Source organism: Gadus morhua, chromosome 5, assembly GCF_902167405.1.
Source record: "Gadus morhua chromosome 5, gadMor3.0, whole genome shotgun sequence".
Taxonomy (NCBI): domain Eukaryota; kingdom Metazoa; phylum Chordata; class Actinopteri; order Gadiformes; family Gadidae; genus Gadus; species Gadus morhua.
In genome coordinates this window covers 61,246-88,472 of record NC_044052.1, presented here as the reverse complement: position 1 = coordinate 88,472, position 27,227 = coordinate 61,246, and the positions used below count along the sequence as shown (strand labels likewise).

Sequence of the window (27,227 nt, the reverse complement as noted above, 5' to 3'; positions counted from 1 at the left end):
ACCCTAGAAAATATTGTCATCAGAAGCACCCGCATGAACAGGTTTTCCGCGTTGGTTTAAATACTTAATAATATGACGAGGCTATCGGTTGAAGAGGTGGCGTGGTGCCAAGTAGACGCTGCTGATGGTTCTGTTCAAGATAGACTGTTCACGAATAGCTACTTGATAGTAAAGCAGGAGAATTTAAACATTAACTTTGTATACCTCAAAACAGTAATGCTGTTTCCGCCCGGTTTCGAACCAGGGACCTTTCGCGTGTGAGGGGAACGTGATAACCACTGCACTACAGAAACACATCCACGGAAAATCTGGCAACCCATCAGAATGGTGTCATCAACCGTCCAGTCGAGTTCACACCATTTAATGGAACCAGGGTCAGAGTGGTCAGGTGTGAATGTAAGTGGTTATATCATACATATTTGAAACATATTATCCTAAACATTCTTTCGCCCACCTGCTACAGCGGGGAACAATGCTAACACGCTAGGCCTCAATTGTAAAGTCGTAACGACAGCGGCCAAAGCCCCCCACGACATGCCAATGGCCTACGAACCATCCATTGCATGCTAGACGATTCAGGTTGAGACGGTTACCCCAGAAGTCCATGCTGGAGGGGTGCACGTAGAAGACTCAGTAACGCTAGGCAAATCAGGAAAGGAGGTTGACATCCAGACGCTTCTAAGAACTTCTCACAACTAGAGTTCGAGTTTAACTTTCATACAGTGTAGGCTCTCAACTGCGAGCGCTAAATACAAATACTTACACCATGTTTCCGCCCGGTCTCGAACCGGGGACCTTTCGCGTGTAAGGCGAACGTGATAACCACTACACTACGGCAACCTGTGAGAATGATTAAAACCCTAGAAAATTTTGTCAGCAGAAGCTCCCACATGAACAGGTTTTCAGCGCAGGTTTAAACACTTAATAATATGACGAGGCTATCGGTTGAAGAGGTGGCGTGGTGCCAAGTAGACGCTGCTGAAGGCTCTGTTCCAGATAGACTCATCACGAATAGCTGCTTGATAGTAAAGCATGAGAATTTAAACATTAACTTTGTGGATCTCAAAAAATTATTGCTGTTTCCGCCCGGTTTCGAACCGGGGACCTATCACGTGTGAGGCGAACGTGATAACCACTACACTACGAAAACACATACACGGGCAATCTGGCAACCCATCAGAATCCCGTCATCAACCGTCCGGTCAAGTTAACAACATATAATGGAACCAGGGTCAGAGTGGTCAGGTGTGAATGTAAGTGGTTATATCATACATATTTGAAACATATTATCCTTAACATCCATTCGCCCATCTGCTACAGCGGGGAACAATGCTAACACGCTAGGCCTCAATTGTAAAGTCGTAACGACAGCGGCCAAAGCCTGCCACGACATGCCAATGGCCTACGATCCGTCCATTGCATGCTAGACGATCCAGGATGAGACGGTTACCCCAGAGGTCCATGCTGGAGAGGTGCACGTAGAAAACTCAGTAAGGCAAGGCAAATCAGGAAAGTAGGTTGACACCCAGACACTTCTAAGAACTTCTCACAACTAGAGTTCGATTTTAACTTTCATACAGTCTATGCTCTCAACTGCGAGCGCTAAATACAAAAACTTTCACCATGTTTCCGCCCGGTCTCGAACCGGGGACCTTTCGCGTGTTGGGCGAACGTGATAACCACTACACTACGGAAACCAGTTAGATTGTGCAAAACCCTAGAAAATTTTGTCAGCAGAAGCTCCCGAATGAACAGGTTTTCAGCGCAGGTTTAAACACTTAATAATATGAGGAGGCTATCGGTTGAAGAGGTGGCGTGGTGCCAAGTAGACGCTGCTGAAGTTTCTGTTCCAGATAGCCTTTTCCCGAATAGCTGCTTGATAGTAAAGCAGGAGAATTTAAACATTAACTTTGTTGATCTCAAAACAGTATTGCTATTTCCGCCCGGTTTCGAACCGGGGACCTTTCGCGTGTAAGGCGAACATGATAACCACTACACTACGGAAACCTGTGAGAATGACAAAAACCCTAGAAAATATTGTCATTAGAAGCACCCGCATGAACAGGTTTTCCGCGTTGGTTTAAATACTTAATAATATGACGAGGCTATCGGTTCAAGAGGTGGCGTGGTGCCAAGTAGACGCTGCTGATGGTTCTGTTCAAGATAGACTGTTCACGAATAGCTACTTGATAGTAAAGCAGGAGAATTTAAACATTAACTTTGTATACCTCAAAACAGTAATGCTGTTTCCGCCCGGTTTCGAACCAGGGACCTTTCGCGTGTGAGGCGAACGTGATAACCACTGCACTACAGAAACACATCCACGGAGAATCTGGCAACCCATCAGAATGGTGTCATCAACCGTCCAGTCGAGTTCACACCATTTAATGGAACCAGGGTCAGAGTGGTCAGGTGTGAATGTAAGTGGTTATATCATACATATTTGAAACATATTATCCTAAACATCCATTCGCCCACCTGCTACAGCGGGGAACAATGCTAACACGCTAGGCCTCAATTGTAAAGTCGTAACGACAGCGGCCAAAGCCCCCCACGACATGCCAATGGCCTACGAACCGTCCATTGCATGCTAGACGATCCAGGTTGAGACGGTTACCCCAGAAGTCCATGCTGGAGGGGTGCACGTAGAAGACTCAGTAACGCTAGGCAAATCAGGAAAGGAGGTTGACATCCAGACGCTTCTAAGAACTTCTCACAACTAGAGTTCGAGTTTAACTTTCATACAGTGTAGGCTCTCAACTGCGAGCGCTAAATACAAATACTTACACCATGTTTCCGCCCGGTCTCGAACCGGGGACCTTTCGCGTGTAAGGCGAACGTGATAACCACTACACTACGGCAACCTGTGAGAATGATAAAAACCCTAGAAAATTTGTCAGCAGAAGCTCGCACATGAACAGGTTTTCAGCGCAGGTTTAAACACTTAATAATATGACGAGGCTATCGGTTGAAGAGGTGGCGTGGTGCCAAGTAGACGCTGCTGAAGGCTCTGTTCCAGATAGACTCATCACGAATAGCTGCTTGATAGTAAAGCATGAGAATTTAAACATTAACTTTGTGGATCTCAAAAATTATTGCTGTTTCCGCCCGGTTTCGAACCGGGGACCTATCACGTGTGAGGCGAACGTGATAACCACTACACTACGAAAACACATACACGGTCAATCTGGCAACCCATCAGAATCCCGTCATCAACCGTCCAGTCAAGTTCACAACATATAATGGAACCAGGGTCAGAGTGGTCAGGTGTGAATGTAAGTGGTTATATCATACATATTTGAAACATATTATCCTTAACATCCATTCGCCCATCTGCTACAGCGGGGAACAATGCTAACACGCTAGGCCTCAATTGTAAAGTCGTAACGACAGCGGCCAAAGCCTGCCACGACATGCCAATGGCCTACGAACCGTCCATTGCATGCTAGACGATCCAGGATGAGACGGTTACCCCAGAGGTCCATGCTGGAGAGGTGCACGTAGAAAACTCAGTAAGGCAAGGCAAATCAGGAAAGTAGGTTGACACCCAGACACTTCTAAGAACTTCTCACAACTAGAGTTCGATTTTAACTTTCATACAGTCTATGCTCTCAACTGCGAGCGCTAAATACAAAAACTTTCACCATGTTTCCGCCCGGTCTCGAACCGGGGACCTTTCGCGTGTTGGGCGAACGTGATAACCACTACACTACGGAAACCAGTTAGATTGTGCAAAACCCTAGAAAATTTTGTCAGCAGAAGCTCCCGAATGAACAGGTTTTCAGCGCAGGTTTAAACACTTAATAATATGACGAGGCTATCGGTTGAAGAGGTGGCGTGGTGCCAAGTAGACGCTGCTGAAGTTTCTGTTCCAGATAGCCTTTTCCCGAATAGCTGCTTGATAGTAAAGCAGGAGAAATCAAACATTAACTTTGTGTATCTCAAAACGATGAAACTGTTTCTGCCCGGTTTCGAACCGGGGACCTATCGCGTGTTAGCCGAACGTGATAATCACTACACAACAGAAACCTTTCAGCTTGAGCATAACCCTAGAAGACTCAGTAACGCTAGGCAAATCAGGAAAGGAGGTTGACACCCAGACACTTCTAAGGACTTCTCACAACTAGAGTTCGAGTTTAACATTCATACAGTCTATGCTCTCAACTGCGAGCGCTAAATACAAATACTTTCACCATGTTTCCACCCGGTCTCGCACCGGAGACCTTTCGCGTATTGGGCGAACATGATAACCACGACGCTACGGAAACCAATTAGACTGAGCAAAACCCTAGAAAATATTGTCATCAGAAGCACCCGCATGAACAGGTTTTCCGCGTTGGTTTAAATACTTAATAATATGACGAGGCTATCGGTTCAAGAGGTGGCGTGGTGCCAAGTAGACGCTGCTGATGGTTCTGTTCAAGATAGACTCTTCACGAATAGCTACTTGATAGTAAAGCAGGAGAATTTAAACATTAACTTTGTATACCTCAAAACAGTAATGCTGTTTCCGCCCGGTTTCGAACCGGGGACCTTTCGCATGTGAGGCGAACGTGATAACCACTACACTACGGAAACACATACACTTAAAATCTGGCAACCCATTAGAATCCTGTCATCAACCGTCCAGTCGAGTTCACACCATTTAATGGAACCAGGGTCAGAGTGGTCAGGTGTGAATGTAAGTGGTTATATCATACATATTTGAAACATATTATCCTAAACATCCATTCGCCCATCTGCTACAGCGGGGAACAATGCTAACACGCTAGGCCTCAATTGTAAAGTCGTAACGACAGCGGCCAAAGCCCCCCACGACATGCCAATGGCCTACGAACCGTCCATTGCATGCTAGACGATCCAGGTTGAGACGGTTACCCCAGAAGTCCATGCTGGAGGGGTGCACGTAGAAGACTCAGTAACGCTAGGCAAATCAGGAAAGGAGGTTGACATCCAGACGCTTCTAAGAACTTCTCACAACTAGAGTTCGAGTTTAACTTTCATACAGTGTAGGCTCTCAACTGCGAGCGCTAAATACAAATACTTTCACCATGTTTCCGCCCGGTCTCGAACCGGGGACCTTTCACGTGTAGGGCGAAAGTGATAACCACCACACTACGGAAACCTGTGAGAATGAAAAAAAACCTGGAAAATTTTGCCAGCAGAAGCTCCCACATGAACAGGTTTTCAGCGCAGGTTTAAACACTTAATAATATGACGAGGCTATCGGTTGAAGAGGTGGCGTGGTGCCAAGTAGACACTGCTGAAGGCTCTGTTCCAGATAGACTCATCACGAATAGCTGCTTGATAGTAAAGCAGGAGAATTTAAACATTAACTTTGTTGATCTCAAAACAGTATTGCTATTTCCGCCCGGTTTCGAAACCGGGGACCTTTCGCGTGTAAGGCGAACATGATAACCACTACACTACGGGAAACCTGTGAGAATGACAAAAACCCGAGAAATATTGAGAAGCCGCAAACATGTTTCCTCCGTGGCGCTAAAATTACTATGTCTCAAGGGGTTTGCGTTAAGTAACGCATGGTCCAGTTCGATAAATGTTCACGAAAGCTGAAGTAAAGCAGTTTAAAAATTAAATGGTATACCCTCAAAACAGTAATGTCATCAACCGTCCAGTCGAGTTCACACCATTTAATGGAACCAGGGTCAGAGTGGGTCAGGTGTGAATGTAAGTGGTTATATCATACATATTTGAAACATATTATCCTTAAACATCCATTCGCCCATCTGCTACAGCGGGGAACAATGCTAACACGCTAGGCCTCAATTGTAAAGTCGTAACGACAGCGGCCCAAAGCCTGCCACGACATGCCAATGGCCTACGAACCGTCCATTGCATGCTAGACGATCCAGGATGAGACGGTTACCCCAGAGGTCCATGCTGGAGAGGTGCACGTAGAAGACTCAGTAACGCCAGGCAAATCAGGAAAACAGGTTGACACCCAGACACTTCTCACAACTAGAGTTCAACTTTCATACAGTCTATGCTCTCAACTGCGAGCTCCCGCATGAACAGGTTTTCAGCGCAGGTTTAAACACTTAATAATAAGGCGAGGCTATCGGTTGAAGAGGTGGCGTGGTGCCAAGTAGACGCTGCTGATGGTTCTGTTCAAGATAGACTCTTCACGAATAGCTACTTGATAGTAAAGCAGGAGAATTTAAACATTAACTTTGTATACCTCAAAACAATAATGCTGTTTCCGCCCGGTTTCGAACCAGGGGACCTTTCGCGTGTGAAGGCGAACGTGATAACCACTGCACTACAGAAACACATCCACGGAGAATCTGGCAACCCATCAGAATGGTGTCATGTATTTAGCGCTCGCAGTTGAGAGCCTACACTGTATGAAAGTTAAACTCTAGTTGTGGAATTTCTTAGAAGCGTCTGGATGTCAACCTCCTTTCCTGATTTGCCTAGCGTATAAATTACACCATGTTTCCGCCCGGTCTCGAACCGGGGACCTTTCGCGTGTAAGGCAAACGTGATAACCACTACACTACGGCAACCTGTGAGAATGATAAAAACCCTAGAAAATTTTGTCAGCAGAAGCTCGCACATGAACAGGTTTTCAGCGCAGGTTTAAACACTTAATAATATGACGAGGCTATCGGTTGAAGAGGTGGCGTGGTGCCAAGTAGACGCTGCTGAAGGCTCTGTTCCAGATAGACTCATCACGAATAGCTGCTTGATAGTAAAGCATGAGAATTTAAACATTAACTTTGTGGATCTCAAAAAATTATTGCTGTTTCCGCCCGGTTTCGAACCGGGGACCTATCAGCGTGTGAAGGCGAACGTGATAACCACTACACTACGAAAACACATAACACGGTCAATCTGGCAACCCATCAGAATCCCGTCATCAACCGTCCAGTCAAGTTCACGAACATATAATGGAACCAGGGTCAGAGTGGTCAGGTGTGAATGTAAGTGGTTATATCATACATATTTGAAAACATATTATCCTTAACATCCATTCGCCCATCTGCTACAGCGGGGAACAATGCTAACACTCTAGGCCTCAATTGTAAAGTCGTAACGACAGCGGCCAAAGCCTGCCACGACATGCCAATGGCCTACGAAACCGTCCCATTGCATGCTAGACGATCCAGGATGAGACGGTTTCCCCAGAGGTCCATGCTGAGAGGTGCACGTAGAAAAACTCAGTAAGGCAAGGGCAAATCAGAAAGTAGGTTGACACCCAGACACTTCTAAGAACTTCTCACAACTAGAGTTCGATTTTAACTTTCATACAGTCTATGCTCTTCAACTGCGAGCGCTAAATACAAAAACTTTCACCATGTTTCCGCCCGGTCCTCGAACCGGGGACCTTTCGCGTGTTGGGCGACGTGATAACCACTACACTAACGGAAACCAGTTAGATTGTGCAAAAACCCTAAGAAAATTTTGTCAGCAGAAGCTCCCGAATGAACAGGTTTTCAGCGCAGGTTTAAACACTTATAATATGACGAGGCTATCGGTTGAAAGGAGGTGGCGTGGTGCCAAGTAGACGCTGCTGAAGGCTCTGTTCCAGATAGGACTCATCACGAATAGCTGCTTGATAGTAAAGCATGAGAATTTAAACATTACTTTGTGGATCTCAAAAAATTATTGCTGTTTCCGCCCGGTTTCGAACCGGGGACCTATCACTGTGTGAGGCCGAGACGGTGATAACCACTACACTACGAAAAACACATACACGGTCAATCTGGCAACCCATCAGAATCCCGTCATCAACCGTCCAGTCAAGTTCACAACATATAATGGAACCAGGGTCAGAGTGGTCAGGTGTGAATGTAAGTGGTTATATCATACATATTTGAAACATATTATCCTTAACATCCATTCGCCCATCTGCTACAGCGGGAACAATGCTAACAACGCTAGGCCTCAATTGTAAAGTCGTAACGACAGCGGCCAAAGCCTGCCACGACATGCCAATGGCCTACGAACCGTCCATTGCATGCTAGACGATCCAGGATGAGACGGTTACCCCAGAAGTCCATGCTGGAGAGGTGCACGTAGAAGACTCAGTAACACTAGGCAAATCAGGAAAGGAGGTTGACACCCAGACACTTCTCACAACTAGAGTTCGAGTTTAACTTTCATACAGTCTATGCTCTCAACTGCGAGCACTAATAACAAATACTTTCACCGTGTTTCCGCCCGGTCTCAAACAGGTGACCTTTGGCGTGTAAGGCGAACATGATAACCACTACACTACGGAAACCTGTGAGAATTGAAAAAAAAACTAGAAAATGTTGTCAGCAGAAGCTCCCGCATGAACAGGTTTTCAGCGCAGGTTTAAACACTTAATAATATGACGAGGCTATCGGTTGAAGAGGTGGCGTGGTGCCAAGTAGACGCTGCTGAAGTTTCTGTTCCAGATCAGCCTTTTCCCGAATAGCTGCTTGATTGTAAAGCAGGAGAATTTAAACATTAACTTTGTTGATCTCAAAACAGTATTGCTATTTCCGCCCGGTTTCGAACCGGGGACCTTTCGCGTGTAAGGCGAACATGATAACCACTACACTACGGAAACCTGTGAGAATGACAAAAACCCTAGAAAATATTGTCATTAGAAGCACCCGCATGAACAGGTTTTCCTCGTTGGTTTAAATACTTAATAATATGACGAGGCTATCGGTTCAAGAGGTGGCGTGGTGCCAAGTAGACGCTGCTGATGGTTCTGTTCAAGATAGACTGTTCACGAATAGCTACTTGATAGTAAAGCAGGAGAATTTAAAACATTAACTTTGTATACCTCAAAACAGTAATGCTGTTTCCGCCCGGTTTCGAACCAGGGACCTTTCGCGTGTGAGGCGAACGTGATAACCACTGCACTACAGAAACACATCCACGGAGAATCTGGCAACCCATCAGAATGGTGTCATGTATTTAGCGCTCGCAGTTGAGAGCCTACACTGTATGAAAGTTAAACTCGAACTCTAGTTGTGAGAAGTTCTTAGAAGCGTCTGGATGTCAACCTCCTTTCCTGATTTGCCTAGCGTATAAATTACACCATGTTTCCGCCCGGTCTCGAACCGGGGACCTTTCGCGTGTAAGGCAAACGTGATAACCACTACACTACGGCAACCTGTGAGAATGATAAAAACCCTAGAAAATTTTGTCAGCAGAAGCTCGCACATGAACAGGTTTTCAGCGCAGGTTTAAACACTTAATAATATGACGAGGCTATCGGTTGAAGAGGTGGCGTGGTGCCAAGTAGACGCTGCTGAGGCTCTGTTCCAGATAGACTCATCACGAATAGCTGCTTGATAGTAAAGCATGAGAATTTAAACATTAACTTTGTGGATCTCAAAAAATTATTGCTGTTTCCGCCCGGTTTCGAACCGGGGACCTATCACGTGTGAGGCGAACGTGATAACCACTACACTACGAAAACACATACACGGTCAATCTGGCAACCCATCAGAATCCCGTCATCAACCGTCCAGTCAAGTTCACAACATATAATGGAACCAGGGTCAGAGTGGTCAGGTGTGAATGTAAGTGGTTATATCATACATATTTGAAACATATTATCCTTAACATCCATTCGCCCATCTGCTACAGCGGGGAACAATGCTAACACGCTAGGCCTCAATTGTAAAGTCGTAACGACAGCGGCCAAAGCCTGCCACGACATGCCAATGGCCTACGAACCGTCCATTGCATGCTAGACGATCCAGGATGAGACGGTTACCCCAGAGGTCCATGCTGGAGAGGGTGCACGTAGAAAACTCAGTAAGGCAAGGCAAATCAGGAAAGTAGGTTGACACCCAGACACTTCTAAGAACTTCTCACAACTAGAGTTCGATTTTAACTTTCATACAGTCTATGCTCTCAACTGCGAGCGCTAAATACAAAAACTTTCACCATGTTTCCGCCCGGTCTCGAACCGGGGACCTTTCGCGTGTTGGGCGAACGTGATAACCACTACACTACGGAAACCAGTTAGATCGTGCAAAACCCTAGAAAATTTTGTCAGCAGAAGCTCCCGAATATCGCGTGTTAGCCGAACGTGATAATCACTACACAACAGAAACCTTTCAGCTTGAGCATAACCCTAGAAGACTCAGTAACGCTAGGCAAATCAGGAAAGGAGGTTGACACCCAGACACTTCTAAGGACTTCTCACAACTAGAGTTCGAGTTTAACATTCATACAGTCTATGCTCTCAACTGCGAGCGCTAACAGAAACAGAAACCTTTCAGCTTGAGCATAACCCTAGAAGACTCAGTAACGCTAGGCAAATCAGGAAAGGAGGTTGACACCCAGACACTTCTAAGGACTTCTCACAACTAGAGTTCGAGTTTAACATTCATACAGTCTATGCTCTCAACTGCGAGCGCTAAATACAAATACTTTCACCATGTTTCCACCCGGTCTCGCACCGGAGACCTTTCGCGTGTTGGGCGAACGTGATAACCACTACACTACGGAAACCAGTTAGATTGTGCAAAACCCTAGCAGGTTGACACCCAGACACTTCTCACAACTAGAGTTCAACTTTCATACAGTCTATGCTCTCAACTGCGAGCTCCCGCATGAACAGGTTTTCAGCGCAGGTTTAAACACTTAATAATAAGGCGAGGCTATCGGTTGAAGAGGTGGCGTGGTGCCAAGTAGACGCTGCTGAAGTTTCTGTTCCAGATAGACTTTTCCCGAATAGCTGCTTGATAGTAAAGCAGGAGAATTTAAACATTAACTCTGTATATCTCAAAACGATGAGACTGTTTCTGCCCGGTTTCGAACCGGGGACCTTTCGCGTGTTAGGCGAACGTGATAACCACTACACTACAGAAAAACATCCACGGAATATCTGGCAACCCATCAGAATGGTGTCATCAACCGTCCAGTCGAGTTCACACCATTTAATGGAACCAGGGTCAGAGTGGTCAGGTGTGAATGTAAGTGGTTATATCATACATATTTGAAACATATTATCCTTAAACATCCATTCGCCCATCTGCTACAGCAGGGGAACAACTGCTAACACGCTAGGCCTCAATTGTAAAGTCGTAACGACAGTGGCCAAAGCCTGCCCACGACATGCCAATGGCCTACGAACCGTCCATTGCATGCTAGACGATCCAGGATGAGACGGTTGACCCCAGAAGGTCCATGCTGGAGAGGGTGCACGTAGAAGACTCAGTAACGCCTAGGCAAATCAGGAAAAGCAGGTTGACACCCAGACACTTCTCACAACTAGAGTTCAACTTTCATACAGTCTATGCTCTCAACTGCGAGCTCCCGCATGAACAGGTTTTTTCAGCGCAGGTTTAAACACTTAATAATAAGGCGAGGCTATCGGTTGAAGAGGTGGCGTGGTGCCAAGTAGACGCTGCTGAAGTTTCTGTTCCAGATAGACTTTTCCCGAATAGCTGCTTGATAGTAAAGCAGGAGAATTTAAACATTAACTCTGTATATCTCAAAACAATGAGACTGTTTCTGCCCGGTTTCGAACCGGGGACCTTTCGCGTGTTAGGCGAACGTGATAACCACTACACTACAGAAAAACATCCACGGAATATCTGGCAACCCATCAGAATGGTGTCATCAACCGTCCAGTCGAGTTCACACCATTTAATGGAACCAGGGTCAGAGTGGTCAGGTGTGAATGTAAGTGGTTATATCATACATATTTGAAACATATTATCCTAAACATCCATTCGCCCACCTGCTACAGCAGGGAACAACGCTAACACGCTAGGCCTCAATTGTAAAGTCGTAACGACAGCGGCCAAAGCCCCCCACGACATGCCAAAGGCCTACGAACCGTCCATTGCATGCTAGACGATCCAGGTTGAGACGGTTGCCCCAGAAGTCCATGCTGGAGGGGTGCACGTAGAAGACTCAGTAACGCTAGGCAAATCAGGAAAGGAGGTTGACACCCAGACACTTCTCACAACTAGAGTTCAACTTTCATACAGTCTATGCTCTCACTGCGAGCTCCCAGCATGAACAGGTTTCAGCGCAGGTTTAAAACACTTAATAATAAGGCGAGGCTATCGGTTGAAGAGGTGGCGTGGTGCCAAGTAGACGCTGCTGAGTTTCTGTTCCAGATAGACTTTTCCCCGAATAGCTGCTTGATAGTAACGCAGGAGATTTAAAACATTAACTCTGTATATCTCAAAACAATGAGACTGTTTCTGCCCGGTTTCGAACCGGGGACCTTTCGCGTGTTAGGCGAACGTGATAACCACTACACTACAGAAAAACATCCACGGAAAATCTGGCAACCCATCAGAATGGTGTCATCAACCGTCCAGTCGAGTTCACACCATTTAATGGAACCAGGGTCAGAGTGGTCAGGTGTGAATGTAAGTGGTTTATATCATACATATTTGAAACATATTATCCTAAACATCCATTCGCCCACCTGCTACAGCGGGGAACAACGCTAACACGCTAGGCCTCAATTGTAAAGTCGTAACGACAGCGGCCAAAGCCCCCCCACGACATGCCAAAGGCTACGAACCGTCCATTGCATGCTAGACGATCCAGGTTGAGACGGTTACCCCAGAAGTCCATGCTGGAGGGGTGCACGTAGAAGACTCAGTGACGCTAGGCAAATCAGGAAGGAGGTTGACATCCAGACGCTTCTAAGAACTTCTCACAACTAGAGTTCGAGTTTAACTTTCATACAGTGGTAGGGCTCTCAACTGCGAGCGCTAAATACAAATACTTTCACCATGTTTCCGCCGGTCTCGAACCGGGGGACCTTTCGCGTGTAAGGCGAACGTGATAACCACTAACACTACGGAAACCTATGAGAATGAAAAAAAACCCTGGAAAATTTTGTCAGCAGAAGCTCCCACATGAACAGGTTTTCAGCGCAGGTTTAAACACTTAATAATATGACGAGGCTATCGGTTGAAGAGGTGGCGTGGTGCCAAGTAGACGCTGCTGAAGGCTCTGTTCCAGATAGACTCATCACGAATAGCTGCTTGATAGTAAAGCAGGAGAATTTAAACATTAACTTTGTGGATCTCAAAAAATTATTGCTGTTTCCGCCCGGTTTCGAACCGGGGACCTATCACGTGTGAGGCGAACGTGATCACCACTACACTACGAAAACACATACACGGTGAATCTGGCAACCCATCAGAAACCCGTCATCAACCGTCCAGTCAAGTTCACAACATATAATGGAACCAGGGTCAGAGTGGTCAGGTGTGAATGTAAGTGGTTATATCATACATATTTGAAACATATTATCCTTAACATCCATTCGCCCATCTGCTACAGCGGGGAATAACGCTAACACGCTAGGCCCCAATTGTAAAGTCGTAACGACAGCGGCCAAAACCCGCCACGACATGCCAATGGCCTACGAACCGTCCATTGCATGCTAGACGATCCAGGATGAGACGGTTACCCCAGAGGTCCATGCTGGAGAGGTGCACGTAGAAGACTCAGTAACACTAGGCAAATCAGGAAAGGAGGTTGACACCCAGACACTTCTCACAACTAGAGTTCGAGTTTAACTTTCATACAGTCTATGCTCTCAACTGCGAGCACTAAAAACAAATACTTTCACCATGTTTCCGCCCGGTCTCAAACCGGTGACCTTTGGCGTGTAAGGCGAACGTGATAACCACTACACTACGGAAACCTGTGAGAATGAAAAAAAAACTAGAAAATTTTGTCAGCAGAAGCTCCCGCATGAACAGGTTTTCAGCGCAGGTTTAAACACTTAATAATATGACGAGGCTATCGGTTGAAGAGGTGGCGTGGTGCCAAGTAGACGCTGTTGAAGTTTCTGTTCCAGATAGCCTTTTCCCGAATAGCTGCTTGATTGTAAAGCAGGAGAATTTAAACATTAACTTTGTATATCTCAAAACGATGAAACTGTTTCTGCCCGGTTTCGAACCGGGGACCTATCGCGTGTTAGGCGAACGTGATAATCACTACACAACGGAAACCTTTAAGCTTGAGCATAACCCTAGAAGACTCATTAACGCTAGGCAAATCAGGAAAGCAGGTTGACACCCAGACACTTCTCACAACTAGAGTTCAACTTTCATACAGTCTATGCTCTCAACTGCGAGCGCTAAATACCAATACTTTCACCATGTTTCCGCCCGGTCTCGAACCGGGGACCTTTCGCGTGTTGGGCGAACGTGATAACCACTACACTACGGATACCAGTTAGATTGAAGAAAACCCTAGAAAATTTTGTCAGCAGAAGCTCCCGCATGAACAGGTTTTCAGCGCAGGTTTAAACACTCAATAATAAGGCGAGGCTATCGGTTGAAGAGGTGGCGTGGTGCCAAGTAGACGCTGCTGAAGTTTCTACGTAGACGCTGCTGAAGTGAGGCGAACGTGAAAACCACTACACTACGGAAACACATACACTTTGAATCTGGCAACCCATCAGAATCCTGTCATCAACCGTCCAGTCGAGTTCACACCATTTAATGGAACCAGGGTCAGAGTGGTCAGGTGTGAATGTAAGTGGTTATATCATACATATTTGAAACATATTATCCTTAACATCCATTCGCCCATCTGCTACAGCGGGGAACAATGCTAACACGCTAGGCCTCAATTGTAAAGTCGTAACGACAGCGGCCAAAGCCTGCCACGACATGCCAATGGCCTACGAACCGTCCATTGCATGCTAGACGATCCAGGATGAGACGGTTACCCCAGAGGTCCATGCTGGAGAGGTGCACGTAGAAGACTCAGTAACGCCAGGCAAATCAGGAAAACAGGTTGACACCCAGACACTTCTCACAACTAGAGTTCAACTTTCATACAGTCTATGCTCTCAACTGCGAGCTCCCGCATGAACAGGTTTTCAGCGCAGGTTTAAACACTTAATAATAAGGCGAGGCTATCGGTTGAAGAGGTGGCGTGGTGCCAAGTAGACGCTGCTGAAGTTTCTGTTCCAGATAGACTTTTCCCGAATAGCTGCTTGATAGTAAAGCAGGAGAATTTAAACATTAACTCTGTATATCTCAAAACGATGAGACTGTTTCTGCCCGGTTTCGAACCGGGGACCTTTCGCGTGTCAGGCGAACGTGATAACCACTACACTACAGAAACACATCCACGGAATATCTGGCAACCCATCAGAATGGTGTCATCAACCGTCCAGTCGAGTTCACACCATTTAATGGAACCAGGGTCAGAGTGGTCAGGTGTGAATGTAAGTGGTTATATCATACATATTTGAAACATATTATCCTAAACATCCATTCGCCCACCTGCTACAGCGGGGAACAACGCTAACACGCTAGGCCTCAATTGTAAAGTCGTAACGACAGCGGCCAAAGCCCCCCACGACATGCCAAAGGCCTACGAACCGTCCATTGCATGCTAGACGATCCAGGTTGAGACGGTTACCCCAGAAGTCCATGCTGGAGGGGTGCACGTAGAAGACTCAGTAACGCTAGGCAAATCAGGAAAGGAGGTTGACATCCAGACGCTTCTAAGAACTTCTCACAACTAGAGTTCGAGTTTAACTTTCATACAGTGTAGGCTCTCAACTGCGAGCGCTAAATACAAATACTTTCACCATGTTTCCGCCCGGTCTCGAACCGGGTACCTTTCACGTGTTAGGCAAACTTGATAACCAGTACACTGCGGAAACCAGTTAGATTGGGCAAAAGCCTAGAAAATGTTGTCAGCAGAAGCTTCCGCATGAACAGGTTTTCAGCGCAGGTTTAAACACTTAATAATATGCCGAGGCTATCAGTTGAAGAGGTGGCGTGGTGCCAAGTAGACGCTGCTGAATTTTCTGTTCCAGATAGACTTTTCCCGAATAGCTGCTTGATAGTAAAGCAGGAGAATTTAAACATTAACTTTGTATATCTCAAAACGATGAAACTGTTTCTGCCCGGTTCCGAGCCGGGTACCTTTCGCGTGTGAGGCGAACGTGATAACCACTACACTACGGAAACACATACACAGAGAATCTGGCAACCCATCCGAATCCCGTCATCAACCGTCCAGTCTAGTTCACAACATTTAATGGAACCAGGGTCAGAATGGTCAGGAATCCACATTGAAGCGGCCATATTTCTGCGCACAGTCGAAAGGAGAAACGAAGAGGAGTCGTTTATTTGAAAAAAGGTGAGCGTAAATTCTTAAGAAACATTTAATGTGTTTGGTCGTCTGTGATACTCGTTTATTGTAAACTTAACTGAAAAAAATGTTGAGTTATTCTTGGTAATCGTTATTCACCAACGTCTTACTAATTAAACAATATTATATAGTCGAACACAGTACAAATCATCGAAAGTGGTAGGCCTACTTTTACGACGGAGTATTGGGGCCACACGTGAAGAAAAATATATTTTTGCCGTGACGAGATTAAAATCGACACGTCGACTTTAAAGTCAACACTTCAACATCAAACTCGAAATATCGAGGATAAAGTTGAAAAGTCATGTCGACTTTAATCTCGACGTGTGCATTTTCCGTTCCTCTGTCAGCACGCTGACGCTCCGGGCATCCTCCCTAGCGTGCAGCGGATGACACAAAGTAGTCGGCAATAACTCTGGGGTCATTGTTTGTGGTGTAGGCCTCCATCCAAACAATATAGCGACTAAAACCGTCAATGCAACCCATGATGGCAATGCCGCACTTCTACAGCGGATGACTACTTCGTGTCATCCGTTGCACGCTTGGGAGGATGCCCAGAGTGTCTGCGTGCTGACAGGAACGTCGAGATTAAAGTCGACATGACATTTCAACTTTATTCTCGACATTTCGATTTTAATCTCGTCACGGCAAAAATATTTTTTTGCTTCACGTTTGGCCCTAATACTCCGTCGTAGCATACTACTTTTCATAGTCACTGGCGGCAAAAAACGAATTAAAATAAATTAAACTAGTAGCTTTTTACACGAGGCACCTATAAAATGGCTGCCATACATAACGTAGCGGCCTATACAGAGCACCATCGAAGCCTCGTGTGTCTCGTCGCCTGGTTGTTCACACGCCAGACACTTCTCGGACGGCAGAGTTGTCCGCCCATTCAATATTTAACCGTTAACCTTCGTTCAAACGTTTAACTAATCTTCAACGCAATCTTCAAGCGGGTTGGTTTCTGACATACGTCAGACCTGTGTTGATGGTAAAACAATAAATGTTTTTAATTTTTTACTATCATTACCAAGAACACACGTTTGACCCGCTTGAAGATTGCCTTGAAATAAGGGGATTTTTAGACGTGAATGGACCTCTGCCCCGGGTGTTTACCACGCGGCAAGATGGCAGCGGCATTGCCGCATACGTGCCACTGAACAGCGCAGCTCAGGTGATATCTAGTCAGTGTATATAGCTATGGTCGCTAAACGTTTATTTCTTGTTGCACTTGCGCCAAAATAATTAATCGAGTGGAAATATGATTGTTATATATACCAGGCGTTTCTCTGTGGGGACCCCCGTTTATATGGCGTACTCAAGTAGAAATGATGAGGGGCCACACATTTTTTTTTCAGTGACTCAAGGGGGCCGGTCGGTATAACGTGTGACTGAGGCCGATATATGCTCTGTTTTAGACGTAACGCATAAGCACGTAAGATACATAACCCCCCCTTGCGCGGTAAAATATCCCCCCTTACGTGCTTAAGTGCGTCGGCCAAAATTCCTGACCATGCGACTAAAACACTACGGCCCTACGCAGCTCGCAAAGACTGTGATTGGCCAGCTAACCACATCCTTTCAGGAGTCTCACATTTCCGGTTTTAGAGCATAATAGCGCCATTTTTAAAAGGCCGTGACAGAAGCAAATGAAGAATTTTGAAGAAGGAGAAGAAGAAAACACAAGAACGAATTATGATAATTATAAATATAAACAAGCCAGCGATTTCCACTTCCACGCCCACAGATTCGTTCGTTGCTCCCCCTACTTTTCTGGCGGAGAATCCCCTTGCAACACGCGCAATCCTTAAGGAACCTTAAAGGTTCAAAAAATCAAAACTTGTCTAAAACAAGTCCCTTGTGTAAATTACGTGCTTACGTCTCTGCGTCTAAAACGACCCTAAATCGGCCTTGACTGCTGCTGAGATGGACTGTCTGCCTCGAGTTTGGGAGGGCTGGAGCGGTCTGTGGGCTGGAGTGCTATCCTTTTTATCGTTGCAACCCCCAGCCTCGTATTGAGATCGCGGCACGCGGTTTCAAAATAAGAGCGCCCAGCACGATTTTTTTTTAATAATTATCACGATTAGAGATGCACCCGATCAACCGGCCGCCGATTAAAAAAGCCGGTTTTGTATCCAATCGGCCACAATCGGTGACCTGCCGGTCACTGTCGTAATTTCCGGTTTTCGGCCGATCAAACTCACCCGCATGCGCGGTGCGTAGCAGCTCAAGGCGCCCAGAGCGCGGGAAGAAAAACATGTCGCTGATTTGGACTTATTTCACTGTGTGCCAGGACGACCCAAAACACGCTGTTTGTAATGCTTGCAAGTCAAAAATAAGCCGTGGGGGATCATGTTGCTAGGTACGCGTCCTGCGTCCCTGACGCATTCAAATCTGAAAGGACGCACTAAACTCACTATCCATGCGTCCCGGGGACGCATCTAATTTTCCCCATGAAAAACGATGCATTGTGAACATTAAACAACTCGTGTTTAATCACAGTAACTGGCCAAAGAAACCTTCTTGTGAGCAGACCAGACAAGCACTGTTTCAACCCTCTGCGCATCTACTCGGCGCAGACGTGATCCCCTGTTCAAAGTATCGCGACATGCTAATTTAGCCGCTACCAAAACAACTAGCTCGTCACCGCTGATTTCATTTCAACAATTAAAATACAAACTTCATAGTAAATAAACCCACGTTTCCACTGCTCGATGCTGTGCTCATTCGTGTCGATTATGTTGTAACGTTTAGGGGACGTGCTGTAATGAAATAAATGAAACATAATCCGGTGGTGGTGATGAAAACTACATTGAACGGCAGCCTACATATTGTTATGCCCAAACGGCGCCTGCGCATACATCGCGCTTCCAACGAGATCCCGTTTTTCTCGAGAAACAGGCAGAGAAGAGAGAACGCAAAAATACCACCAAAGAAAAAGATGAAACCTATTGCAGGTCAGCAAACTATTGCAGCTGCATTTTCTGTCCCCACTACCTCTGCACTCCTCCCTGACTCTGATCAGCCTAGAGAGAGTACCTCAACATTGCCTGTACCTACTTCTGCCTCCCCTCTACTGAGCCTGATGAGCCCACTGCAGAAGAATTGCCTCAACCTTCTACATGTTCCTCCCAAAAAAAGCGAACTTTTCTGAAGCAGGTGACTCACCACATACAAATGGCTGCGCTTTTCAGATGACAATTTCATGTATTGAGTTTAACACTATTAATTTCATTTAAGAAATAGAATAATAATAAAAAAGAAACACATTTTTTAAACTGGGGAGTCCGGGACCCATTGAATTTCTCAGGGACCCACCCACTCGCCACCTGTGGGTCCCGGGGACTCACTACATTGAAAAACCTATCAACATATTATATGATTATAATTATTTCTTAGAAAATCGGTATCGGAAAAACCGGTTTTGGCAGGTCAGACCTCCTTAAAAACCGGAAATCGGTATCGGCCAAGAATTTTGCAATCGGTGCATCTCTAATCACGATATGGTATTTTTGAGGTAAATTAAAATAATAAATGGCTTAAAATAACCATACTTCACATTTGATCAGTTTTTTCTTTTATTTTGAACTTGAATTTCCATGCTTACAAAGGAGTAAGTAGCGAACAATCTGTCATTAACTGCAGTGTCATATAGTGCAAACATCTTGTAAACATTGAACTGTTTTTTCAATACAAATAACATTTTTTTTTAAAGGTATGCTTCACACCTGCCTGGCTGTCAGTCAGTGCAGTGTAATATAAAATAAAAATCACAGCATCAACACAAATATTTTAAATACTAATTATACACTTATAAAATAAAGTTATGTGCTGTGCAAATAGCTGGTGGTAAAAATAGAACTGTTTCTGACTCAGCCAGGCCCGGCTGAGTCTCACACCTGCCTTGCTTCAGTCAGTGCAGTGCAATATCAAAACAATTATTATTATTTTTCTCTCGGTATAAACGACATGGCCAAATCTCTCCCGGTAGACACTTTCATATCGTCCACGGTATGATATCGTCATATCGCCCAGCCACTAGGTCACACTGTGTGGATGTCAGTATATTCTCATGTCTTCTGGCTACCAATGTGACCTTAGAACATATATTATCCTTATACAAACAGAGACGATGCACACCGTGTGAATGTAAGCATTGTCTTCAGAGAGTACATCAAAATGGGAGTAGACTGGACTCTCTGACTGATGTGCCACATGGCCCATCAGGTGAGAATGTCCTGGACCTACTCACTGGTGTCACACGGCAAATAACATCTTGGTTAAAGGTGATCAGCTCTTTTCCACTATTAAAGTAAATATATGATATGTAGGCCTAATAATAATCATAGTTTAACATAGAATGTAAGGTTAATTTCTACCACATATCCCCCCTTTGAGGCTTGCCAAGCCTCAATAAAAGAAAACAATAATAACATCTCTATTACTTAAATTATCCCATGTCCCCTTTATCTATTAATTAGTCCATGAGATTATGTGCCGGCGATTGAATCAGAATAGCACCACATCTGGCTACCGAGAAAAAACATCGCTAATCTAAAGCAGGAGTTTCAACCTGCATCCAGGAATTGAAACCTGGCGATGAAAAAGATTGCCAAATGTGGTGTATTATGTCCAATATTTGGTAACCCTTCCTTTTACAGTCCCCTAATTACTAGGTATTTACCCGGTACATACATGGTAAATCATAGTGTATTACTGGGTAATTACCACTGGTAATAAGAAGGTAAATACAGAGGAATTATCCGGTAAATTATAGTGTATTACTGTGTAATTACCACTGGTAATAAGAAGGTAAATACAGAGGAATTACAGCTGAAGTACTAAGTAAAACCTCCACTATTACCCATCAACTCAACTAAGTAGCGTGTAGTTGTATCTGTTTTAGGTTGGTAATAACTCTGTACTTCCTAGGAAATTAGGCAACCAATTCTTATACACACCTATTATCCAAGGTTTATGTTGGTAACAGCCCACATTTAATGATGTACTATCTAGAATTTAGCATAGTGCTTTCCAATAAAATACTTTTTCTTAGTTATTATTCATAGCTACACCCATTTAGAAAGGATTTACCACTATTGAATTACTTACCTGGTAACAACCTCTGCAGGAACAGTTTTCCTCTAGTGTCATGGTACATCTTCTTAAATACTGGGTACGAAGCTGTTTGTTTCCATGGTATTACCAGGTTCTTACCATATAATTTATAATAGATGGATTCCATTATCCATGCAGTCAACACAAACATGTACCATGTACGTTCTGCGACGTTACCAAGTAAAACACGACAATTTACCCAGTAATTAAGCTGAAACTGTACTGTAAAAGGAAGCCTCGATTGTTTCCATGGTATTACCAGGTTCTTACCATATCATTTGTAATACATTATTCCCTTTTCCATGCAGTCAACACAAACTTGTACCATGTACGTTCTGCGACGTTACCAAGTAAAACACGACAATTTACCCAGTAATTAAGCTGAAACTGTACTGTAAAAGGAAGCCTCGTTTATTGCCATGGTATTACCAGGTTCTTACCATATAATTTGTAATACATTATTCCCTTTTCCATGCAGTCAACACAAACTTTTACCATGTACGTTCTGCGACGTTACCAAGTAAAACACGACAATTTACCCAGTAATTAAGCTGAAACTGTACTGTAAAAGGAAGCCTCGTTTATTTCCATGGTATTACCAGGTTCTTACCATATAATTTGTAATACATTATTCCCTTTTCCGTGCAGTCAACACAAACTTTTACCATGTACGTTCTGCGACGTTACCAAGTAAAACACGACAATTTACCCAGTAAGTAAGCTGAAACTGTACTGTAAAAGGAAGCCTAGTTTGTTTCCATGGTATTACCAGGCTCTTACCATATAAGTTGTAAGTGGTTATTCCCTTTTCCATGCAATCAACACAAACCATATATGTTCTGCAACATCGTTCACCAGTAGTTAAGCACTTTAATTGTTGTTATAAAACCCCAAACCACTGTTGATGAAAGGCATATTAAAATTAAACAAAATCAAAGGCTTATCTTTCAAACAATGCATATCTCACAAACAGGCACTGAACACTGAAGAAATCGGACAAAAAAAAGAGTAGAAAAGTGTAGTGACGCTGCTAGCAGGGAGCAGCAGAGAGCTGCAATGACGGCGGTCCACCTTAGTCCATCCCAGGTTTTGTAACGCTACGTTTCTTCAAAAGATCACGCAAACGATGACGCCCAAGCAGTGTAATGCATTGCGTTCAAATATGTAACTCTGAGTCTGGAATAACGTATTCATTCGTTCATTATGGATCTAATCATTGTTTCTGTGCAAGTCCCGTCTCTGGCCACGGCAGCGCTCTCACTCCTTACGTCCTCCTCCTGTATAAAAGCTAATATGGTCAAGTCTATATTTGCTTACGGCCATACCACCTTAGGCACGCCCGATCTCGTCTGATCTCGGAAGCTAAGCTGGGTCGGGGCTGGTTAGCAGTTGGATGGGTGACCGCCTGAGAATACCAGGTGCTGTAAGTATTAGACATTTTCAACTCGAGCCAGGCCCGGTTCTACGGGGGTGCATAAGCATGCATTGCACCCCCAAAAAAAATGTTTGCACCCTCAATTGAAAAAAAATAAAAAAGATTATTTTTTTTATAAATATGATAAAAAATAATAAAATACTTGCTCACAAAACAAATTGTAATGAAACCTGTGACAATTTCCATTAAATACCGTTGAGATATCAGCATCCAACATCACTCTGACTGTTCACCAAACTGACAAAATCCCTCCGCATTTATGTATGGTGTTTTGTTTATATGTTGCTTGGCAACAGTCCGCTCAGTGGGGATCTATTTTTGTTGCCGGAAGCAATTTCATTCGTTTATATGATTAAATAAACAAACAAATCAAAATCTATTGTCAATTATTATTATTAACAGTACATTTTACTAGTATAACTGTTGTATAAAGCAATATCACACTCGAGGTCGCAATGTTGTCGCTCTATATCAGCGCTGCTGTGATTGGCCGCCGGCCGGCATCGTGTGCAAAATGCACGCACCCATATAGTATATCTATGGTGCGCACGGTAGTGACGTTGAACTTCTTCGGCAGCAACAGTTATATATCCGTTGGATATCCGTTGGATATCCAATACATGTATTAAATGTATTATGTTCATAAGAACCCATATTTATTTTTATTGCATTTATTTACAATCGTGTTAACTTTAAGAGTATGATTACTTTTTGTTCAAAGTTCAAAGTCTGAAAGTGTTCTTTCCTTGTTCAGCTAAAATCTGTTTTATTTATAAGTGGCAATGTACAATTATTTGTCACGTCAAATATCCTGCCACAATTTATAAAAAAAATAATCGTTATTTTTGAATTGCAGTCACATGTTTTTTTTTTGTGTAGAATTCTGTTCTTTTTTACACCTCAAAAACCTATCTCATATTCAAAGCTATCTAAGATATCAATAAGCTAATGTTGCAGCTGAAATGTTCTCCACATCACAAGACATGATATGATACCATCTTTTAAGCACAGTAATTGTTTGTTGTCCCAACATGTCAGTAGAACTACGCAGAAGTGCTTGTCTATGGTAGGAAAAGCCTGTGTGTAAAAAAGCGAAGTCTGAACTGAAGCTGGGTAGCTGGTTTTAGTATAGTACTGGTGCACCCCCGTTAATCTCAGATGCACCCCAAGGCATTCTGTTCTGGAAACGGGCCTGACTCGAGCTCATTGGATGCAATGGCCTACCGTGCGCTGATCTTTAGCGCCCACTGTTTTGGAGAATTTAAGCAACATACAGACTCTGACGACGTCTCCTCAAACTCTATTTGTGAAACATGTGGACAGTTTAGTGACGTAACAGAGAGCTGCAATGACGGCGGTCTACCTCAGTCCATCCCTGGTTTTGCAACGCTACGTTTCTTCAAAAGATCACGCAGACGATGACGCCCAAGCAGTGTAATGCATTGCGTTCAAATATGTAACTCTGAGTCTGGAATAACGTATTCATTCATTCATTATGGATCTAATCATTGTTTCTGTACAAGTCCCGTCTCTGGCCACGGCAGCGCTCTCACTCCTTACGTCCTCCTCCTGTATAAAAGCTAATATGGTCAAGTCTGTAAATGCTTACGGCCATACCACCTTAGGGAAGACCGATCTCGTCTGATCTCGGAAGCTAAGCAGGGTCGGGCCTGGTTAGTACTTGGATGGGTGACTGCCTGGGAATACCAGGTGCTGTAAGCATTATACTTTTTCAACTCGAGCTCATTGGATGCAATGGCCTACCGTGCGCTGATCTTTAGCGCCCACTGTTTTGGAGAATTTAAGCAACATACAGACTCTGACGACGTCTCCTCAAACTCTATTTGTGAAACATGTGGACAGTGTAGTGACGTAGCTAGAGAGCTGCAATGACGGCGGTCCACCTTAGGTCCATCCCAGGTTTTGCAACGCCTACGTTTCTTCAAAAGATCACGCAAACGATGACGCCAAAGCAGTGTAATGCATTGCGTTCAAATATGTAACTCTGAGTCTGGAATAACGTATTCATTCCTTCATTATGGATCTAATCATTGTTTCTGTACAAGTCCCGTCTCTGGCCACGGCAGCGCTCTCACTCCTTACGTCCTCCCCCTGTATAAAAGCTAATATGGTCAAGTCTATAAATGCTTACGGCCATACCACCTTAGGCACGCCCGATCTCGTCTGATCTCGGAAGCTAAGCAGGGTCGGGCCTGGTTAGTACTTGGATGGGTGACCGCCTGGGAATACCAGGTGCTGTAAGCATTATACTATTTCAACTCGAGCTCATTGGATGCAATGGCCTACCGTGCGCTGATCTTTAGCGCCCACTGTTTTGGAGAATTTAAGCAACATACAGACTCTGACGACGTCTCCTCAAACTCTATTTGTGAAACATGTGGACAGTGTAGTGACGTAGCAGAGAGCTGCAATGACGGCGGTCCACCTTAGTCCATCCCAGGTTTTGCAACGCTACGTTTCTTCAAAAGATCACGCAAACGATGACGCCAAAGCAGTGTAATGCATTGCGTTCAAATATGTAACTCTGAGTCTGGAATAACGTATTCATTCATTCATTATGGATCTAATCATTGTTTCTGTACAAGTCCCGTCTCTGGCCACGGCAGCGCTCTCACTCCTTACGTCCTCCCCCTGTATAAAAGCTAATATGGTCAAGTCTATAAATGCTTACGGCCATACCACCTTAGGCACGCCCGATCTCGTCTGATCTCGGAAGCTAAGCAGGGTCGGGCCTGGTTAGTACTTGGATGGGTGACCGCCTGGGAATACCAGGTGCTGTAAGCATTATACTTTTTCAACTCGAGCTCATTGGATGCAATGGCCTACCGTGCGCTGATCTTTAGCGCCCACTGTTTTGGAGAATTTAAGCAACATACAGACTCTGACGACGTCTCCTCAAACTCTATTTGTGAAACATGTGGACAGTGTAGTGACGTAGCAGAGAGCTGCAATGACGGCGGTCCACCTTAGTCCATCCCAGGTTTTGCAACGCTACGTTTCTTCAAAAGATCACGCAAACGATGACGCCCAAGCAGTGTAATGCATTGCGTTCAAATATGTAACTCTGAGTCTGGAATAACGTATTCATTCATTCATTATGGATCTAATCATTGTTTCTGTACAAGTCCCGTCTCTGGCCACGGCAGCGCTCTCACTCCTTACGTCCTCCCCCTGTATAAAAGCTAATATGGTCAAGTCTATAAATGCTTACGGCCATACCACCTTAGGCACGCCCGATCTCGTCTGATCTCGGAAGCTAAGCAGGGTCGGGCCTGGTTAGTACTTGGATGGGTGACCGCCTGGGAATACCAGGTGCTGTAAGCATTATACTATTTCAACTCGAGCTCATTGGATGCAATGGCCTACCGTGCGCTGATCTTTAGCGCCCACTGTTTTGGAGAATTTAAGCAACATACAGACTCTGACGACGTCTCCTCAAACTCTATTTGTGAAACATGTGGACAGTGTAGTGACGTAGCAGAGAGCTGCAATGACGGCGGTCCACCTTAGTCCATCCCAGGTTTTGCAACGCTACGTTTCTTCAAAAGATCACGCAAACGATGACGCCCAAGCAGTGTAATGCATTGCGTTCAAATATGTAACTCTGAGTCTGGAATAACGTATTCATTCATTCATTATGGATCTAATCATTGTTTCTGTACAAGTCCCGTCTCTGGCCACGGCAGCGCTCTCACTCCTTACGTCCTCCCCCTGTATAAAAGCTAATATGGTCAAGTCTATAAATGCTTACGGCCATACCACCTTAGGCACGCCCGATCTCGTCTGATCTCGGAAGCTAAGCAGGGTCGGGCCTGGTTAGTACTTGGATGGGTGACCGCCTGGGAATACCAGGTGCTGTAAGCATTATACTATTTCAACTCGAGCTCATTGGATGCAATGGCCTACCGTGCGCTGATCTTTAGCGCCCACTGTTTTGGAGAATTTAAGCAACATACAGACTCTGACGACGTCTCCTCAAACTCTATTTGTGAAACATGTGGACAGTGTAGTGACGTAGCAGAGAGCTGCAATGACGGCGGTCCACCTTAGTCCATCCCAGGTTTTGCAACGCTACGTTTCTTCAAAAGATCACGCAAACGATGACGCCCAAGCAGTGTAATGCATTGCGTTCAAATATGTAACTCTGAGTCTGGAATAACGTATTCATTCATTCATTATGGATCTAATCATTGTTTCTGTACAAGTCCCGTCTCTGGCCACGGCAGCGCTCTCACTCCTTACGTCCTCCCCCTGTATAAAAGCTAATATGGTCAAGTCTATAATTGCTTACGGCCATACCACCTTAGGCACGCCCGATCTCGTCTGATCTCGGAAGCTAAGCAGGGTCGGGCCTGGTTAGTACTTGGATGGGTGACCGCCTGGGAATACCAGGTGCTGTAAGCATTATACTTTTTCAACTCGAGCTCATTGGATGCAATGGCCTACCGTGCGCTGATCTTTAGCGCCCACTGTTTTGGAGAATTTAAGCAACATACAGACTCTGACGACGTCTCCTCAAACTCTATTTGTGAAA

General features: G+C 44.7%; 32 non-coding genes and 2 pseudogenes across 32 annotated transcripts; 7 read left to right on the top strand and 27 right to left on the bottom strand.

The window, feature by feature from the left end:
* Positions 1 to 220: 220 nt before the first annotated feature.
* trnav-cac (transfer RNA valine (anticodon CAC)) lies at positions 221 to 293 on the bottom strand. The gene has a single exon. It is a non-coding gene; the product is annotated as a tRNA-Val (tRNA).
* A 474-nt stretch (positions 294 to 767) lies between these two features.
* On the bottom strand, positions 768 to 840 carry trnav-uac (transfer RNA valine (anticodon UAC)). Its single transcript has one exon. It is a non-coding gene; the product is annotated as a tRNA-Val (tRNA).
* A 237-nt stretch (positions 841 to 1,077) lies between these two features.
* trnav-cac (transfer RNA valine (anticodon CAC)) lies at positions 1,078 to 1,150 on the bottom strand. The gene has a single exon. It is a non-coding gene; the product is annotated as a tRNA-Val (tRNA).
* Positions 1,151 to 1,624: 474 nt separating this feature from the next.
* On the bottom strand, positions 1,625 to 1,697 carry trnav-aac (transfer RNA valine (anticodon AAC)). The gene has a single exon. It is a non-coding gene; the product is annotated as a tRNA-Val (tRNA).
* A 237-nt stretch (positions 1,698 to 1,934) lies between these two features.
* trnav-uac (transfer RNA valine (anticodon UAC)) lies at positions 1,935 to 2,007 on the bottom strand. Its single transcript has one exon. It is a non-coding gene; the product is annotated as a tRNA-Val (tRNA).
* Positions 2,008 to 2,244: 237 nt separating this feature from the next.
* trnav-cac (transfer RNA valine (anticodon CAC)) lies at positions 2,245 to 2,317 on the bottom strand. The gene has a single exon. It is a non-coding gene; the product is annotated as a tRNA-Val (tRNA).
* A 474-nt stretch (positions 2,318 to 2,791) lies between these two features.
* On the bottom strand, positions 2,792 to 2,864 carry trnav-uac (transfer RNA valine (anticodon UAC)). The gene has a single exon. It is a non-coding gene; the product is annotated as a tRNA-Val (tRNA).
* A 235-nt stretch (positions 2,865 to 3,099) lies between these two features.
* On the bottom strand, positions 3,100 to 3,172 carry trnav-cac (transfer RNA valine (anticodon CAC)). The gene has a single exon. It is a non-coding gene; the product is annotated as a tRNA-Val (tRNA).
* Positions 3,173 to 3,646: 474 nt separating this feature from the next.
* On the bottom strand, positions 3,647 to 3,719 carry trnav-aac (transfer RNA valine (anticodon AAC)). The gene has a single exon. It is a non-coding gene; the product is annotated as a tRNA-Val (tRNA).
* Positions 3,720 to 4,505: 786 nt separating this feature from the next.
* Positions 4,506 to 4,578, bottom strand: trnav-cac (transfer RNA valine (anticodon CAC)). Its single transcript has one exon. It is a non-coding gene; the product is annotated as a tRNA-Val (tRNA).
* A 474-nt stretch (positions 4,579 to 5,052) lies between these two features.
* On the bottom strand, positions 5,053 to 5,125 carry trnav-uac (transfer RNA valine (anticodon UAC)). The gene has a single exon. It is a non-coding gene; the product is annotated as a tRNA-Val (tRNA).
* A 237-nt stretch (positions 5,126 to 5,362) lies between these two features.
* Positions 5,363 to 5,436, bottom strand: trnav-uac (transfer RNA valine (anticodon UAC)). Its single transcript has one exon. It is a non-coding gene; the product is annotated as a tRNA-Val (tRNA).
* Positions 5,437 to 6,454: 1,018 nt separating this feature from the next.
* On the bottom strand, positions 6,455 to 6,527 carry trnav-uac (transfer RNA valine (anticodon UAC)). Its single transcript has one exon. It is a non-coding gene; the product is annotated as a tRNA-Val (tRNA).
* Positions 6,528 to 8,487: 1,960 nt separating this feature from the next.
* trnav-uac (transfer RNA valine (anticodon UAC)) lies at positions 8,488 to 8,560 on the bottom strand. The gene has a single exon. It is a non-coding gene; the product is annotated as a tRNA-Val (tRNA).
* Positions 8,561 to 8,798: 238 nt separating this feature from the next.
* trnav-cac (transfer RNA valine (anticodon CAC)) lies at positions 8,799 to 8,871 on the bottom strand. Its single transcript has one exon. It is a non-coding gene; the product is annotated as a tRNA-Val (tRNA).
* A 171-nt stretch (positions 8,872 to 9,042) lies between these two features.
* Positions 9,043 to 9,115, bottom strand: trnav-uac (transfer RNA valine (anticodon UAC)). The gene has a single exon. It is a non-coding gene; the product is annotated as a tRNA-Val (tRNA).
* Positions 9,116 to 9,351: 236 nt separating this feature from the next.
* On the bottom strand, positions 9,352 to 9,424 carry trnav-cac (transfer RNA valine (anticodon CAC)). The gene has a single exon. It is a non-coding gene; the product is annotated as a tRNA-Val (tRNA).
* A 475-nt stretch (positions 9,425 to 9,899) lies between these two features.
* Positions 9,900 to 9,972, bottom strand: trnav-aac (transfer RNA valine (anticodon AAC)). Its single transcript has one exon. It is a non-coding gene; the product is annotated as a tRNA-Val (tRNA).
* Positions 9,973 to 10,394: 422 nt separating this feature from the next.
* On the bottom strand, positions 10,395 to 10,467 carry trnav-aac (transfer RNA valine (anticodon AAC)). Its single transcript has one exon. It is a non-coding gene; the product is annotated as a tRNA-Val (tRNA).
* Positions 10,468 to 10,755: 288 nt separating this feature from the next.
* On the bottom strand, positions 10,756 to 10,828 carry trnav-aac (transfer RNA valine (anticodon AAC)). Its single transcript has one exon. It is a non-coding gene; the product is annotated as a tRNA-Val (tRNA).
* Positions 10,829 to 11,467: 639 nt separating this feature from the next.
* trnav-aac (transfer RNA valine (anticodon AAC)) lies at positions 11,468 to 11,540 on the bottom strand. Its single transcript has one exon. It is a non-coding gene; the product is annotated as a tRNA-Val (tRNA).
* Positions 11,541 to 12,168: 628 nt separating this feature from the next.
* Positions 12,169 to 12,241, bottom strand: trnav-aac (transfer RNA valine (anticodon AAC)). Its single transcript has one exon. It is a non-coding gene; the product is annotated as a tRNA-Val (tRNA).
* A 476-nt stretch (positions 12,242 to 12,717) lies between these two features.
* Positions 12,718 to 12,791, bottom strand: trnav-uac (transfer RNA valine (anticodon UAC)). The gene has a single exon. It is a non-coding gene; the product is annotated as a tRNA-Val (tRNA).
* A 238-nt stretch (positions 12,792 to 13,029) lies between these two features.
* On the bottom strand, positions 13,030 to 13,102 carry trnav-cac (transfer RNA valine (anticodon CAC)). The gene has a single exon. It is a non-coding gene; the product is annotated as a tRNA-Val (tRNA).
* A 464-nt stretch (positions 13,103 to 13,566) lies between these two features.
* Positions 13,567 to 13,639, bottom strand: trnav-uac (transfer RNA valine (anticodon UAC)). The gene has a single exon. It is a non-coding gene; the product is annotated as a tRNA-Val (tRNA).
* Positions 13,640 to 14,099: 460 nt separating this feature from the next.
* On the bottom strand, positions 14,100 to 14,172 carry trnav-aac (transfer RNA valine (anticodon AAC)). The gene has a single exon. It is a non-coding gene; the product is annotated as a tRNA-Val (tRNA).
* An 830-nt stretch (positions 14,173 to 15,002) lies between these two features.
* trnav-gac (transfer RNA valine (anticodon GAC)) lies at positions 15,003 to 15,075 on the bottom strand. Its single transcript has one exon. It is a non-coding gene; the product is annotated as a tRNA-Val (tRNA).
* Positions 15,076 to 22,548: 7,473 nt separating this feature from the next.
* Positions 22,549 to 22,667, top strand: LOC115544634 (uncharacterized; annotated as a pseudogene).
* A 1,608-nt stretch (positions 22,668 to 24,275) lies between these two features.
* LOC115544621 (uncharacterized) lies at positions 24,276 to 24,394 on the top strand (annotated as a pseudogene).
* A 424-nt stretch (positions 24,395 to 24,818) lies between these two features.
* LOC115544706 (5S ribosomal RNA) lies at positions 24,819 to 24,937 on the top strand. Its single transcript, XR_003977026.1, has one exon. It is a non-coding gene; the product is annotated as a 5S ribosomal RNA (ribosomal RNA).
* Positions 24,938 to 25,358: 421 nt separating this feature from the next.
* LOC115544705 (5S ribosomal RNA) lies at positions 25,359 to 25,477 on the top strand. Its single transcript, XR_003977025.1, has one exon. It is a non-coding gene; the product is annotated as a 5S ribosomal RNA (ribosomal RNA).
* A 421-nt stretch (positions 25,478 to 25,898) lies between these two features.
* LOC115544704 (5S ribosomal RNA) lies at positions 25,899 to 26,017 on the top strand. Its single transcript, XR_003977024.1, has one exon. It is a non-coding gene; the product is annotated as a 5S ribosomal RNA (ribosomal RNA).
* Positions 26,018 to 26,438: 421 nt separating this feature from the next.
* On the top strand, positions 26,439 to 26,557 carry LOC115544703 (5S ribosomal RNA). Its single transcript, XR_003977023.1, has one exon. It is a non-coding gene; the product is annotated as a 5S ribosomal RNA (ribosomal RNA).
* A 421-nt stretch (positions 26,558 to 26,978) lies between these two features.
* Positions 26,979 to 27,097, top strand: LOC115544702 (5S ribosomal RNA). The gene has a single exon (XR_003977022.1). It is a non-coding gene; the product is annotated as a 5S ribosomal RNA (ribosomal RNA).
* Positions 27,098 to 27,227: the final 130 nt, after the last annotated feature.